This window comes from Dipteris shenzhenensis, chromosome 33 (genome assembly GCF_047967505.1).
Source record: "Dipteris shenzhenensis isolate YYH24624 ecotype China chromosome 33, Dip_SZ_1.0, whole genome shotgun sequence".
NCBI lineage: Eukaryota > Viridiplantae > Streptophyta > Polypodiopsida > Gleicheniales > Dipteridaceae > Dipteris > Dipteris shenzhenensis.
The window spans coordinates 7,215,452-7,217,503 of NC_141628.1; the positions used below are offsets into that span (position 1 = coordinate 7,215,452).

The 2,052-nt window shown below is 46.1% G+C and overlaps 1 pseudogene; it reads left to right on the top strand.

Annotated features, from left to right (window-relative positions):
• Positions 1-240: 240 nt before the first annotated feature.
• LOC147879609 (germin-like protein subfamily 2 member 1 pseudogene) lies at positions 241-909 on the top strand (annotated as a pseudogene).
• Positions 910-2,052: the final 1,143 nt, after the last annotated feature.

The window sequence follows — 2,052 nt, forward strand, 5'->3', positions numbered from 1 at the left end:
GAGCGATAAGAGGAGACTTGGCATAAGCCTCAGCATAATATTTTATTTTCGCTCACACGTTTGCGGGGAACGACTCTGTCCTCCCTGGGGCTCCATTTGGATGCTGAAGCTGCTCATAAAAGCCTCCCCGCTCCTCGCAAACGTCATATACTGCTTCCCTTTGTTCTACGTTTTGAATTTGCTCATAAAACCCTCGTTCTGGTTCCATCTCTACCTCAGCACAGCTGAGCCTTCCTCGCCATGGCCTCCTCCTCCTGCACATTATTGCTGGTCTTGTTTTGTTGCTTTGTAGCCTCCATGGCTTCTGATTCTGACCCCCTCCAGGACTTCTGTGTGGCGCTCCCTGCCGCCCAGAACTCCAATATCGCCCTCAACGGTCTGCTTTGCAAGAACCTTGCCCAAGTCACCGCAGCAGACTTCCAGTCCCCCTTCCTCCGCAACCCCGGCAACACCTCCAACCACCTTGGCTCCGCCGTCCAGCTCGCTTCTGCCCTCACGTTTCCCGCCCTCAACACCCAGGGCCTCTCCGTGGCTCGCATCGACTTCGCTCCCAAAGGTGGCCTCAACCCACCCCACGTCCACCCCCGCGCTTCCGAGGTCCTCTTCGTCGCCCAGGGCCAGCTCGTCGTCGGCTTCGTTACCACCACCAACACTCTCTTCCAGCAGACCCTCTACGCCGGCGACCTCTTTGTTTTCCCCCGCGGCCTCGTCCACTTCCAGCTCAACGTGGGAGATCAACCGGCCGTTGCCATAGCCGCTCTGAACAGCCAGAATCCCGGGGCCTCTCAGGTAGCCAAGGCTCTCTTCGCAGCCGAGCCTCCGCTTCCTGATCAACTGCTGGTGACCGCTTTTGGCATCAGCGAGGACGTGGTCAAGGGCTTGATCGCCGGAGTCAGCACCACTCTCTAGTCCAACGAAACGATCCGGCCCATTCTTTGTTTATTTTGATCACATTTCATTGATTCATCAACGTTCTTTCATAACCTAAAACTATTGGGTTCACAACGCATTATAATTTATTCTTCTATATCCATTCTTCTTCATTTGCATTCCAATGTTCCAAGCGCTCGTGTTGTATGTCTACTTTGCTTGCAAGGTTGTTGGTTTTACGTCTCACGTGCCATAGTGTGTGCCATTAACGGACCGAAATGACCAACCATTCCGACTAACAACCAAAACATGAGCACAAATTGCACTAACGTAACCACTTAAGCCTTTGGGGGGGAAGGCTCACAAATATGCACAAATTAGGGTTCTCCATCCCAAAATATTATATCGGTAGTATTGACAACACTCCGGTTTGAACTTGTTCAACCAAACATGCATGTACCAAATTTAATAGCTCACCTCTCTGCAAACAACACATGCTGATCATAATTCAAATGTCAACAGGGGCGACCAAGATGTTTTAATTGCAATAAATTCATCCATGTATGCAAATATTGTCTGCCATTCCAACCCATGCAAATTTCTCAGTTCAAGATTCTATACCGACTAATTTAGACTTTCTTGTATCGGGAAAAGACCATCTAAAGTCGTGAGGGAGGCTAAGACTTCAGATAATCGAAATGTTCCTCCTAGTGCATTTGTAATAGAAGCTTTGTTAAAAAATAAGCCGCTTATGATTCTAGTTAAGTTCCTTGACCTCCTCTCAACACTTTTTTATAAATTTTCATCAAGCAGAGTAAATTTTTCTTCAAGAGCTACTATTAATTGAAATTCAAATGGGGAGTCCCACATTTCTACTTCCAATGACCATCCTACTGAATCAGATCTTTCCTATGACATTAGGTTGTGATTGGCTTCTTAATCAAGAAGCAAGCATCGACATTATTAACAAAAGCTTAAGATTGAAAATTTGAATTTAAGTTCCTTGGTTATATTCTCATTTGCAATCATCGCATGTAATTTCCATGCAATTCTTGAGGAAATATAAAAAAATGCTAAAATCAAACAAATCCTTTATAGATTTTGAGATGCTTTTGCAGGACCATGTTTGATTGATACATCAGCAAAAATATTCCATGAGATCCCTACTAGAAGTTCTCAGCC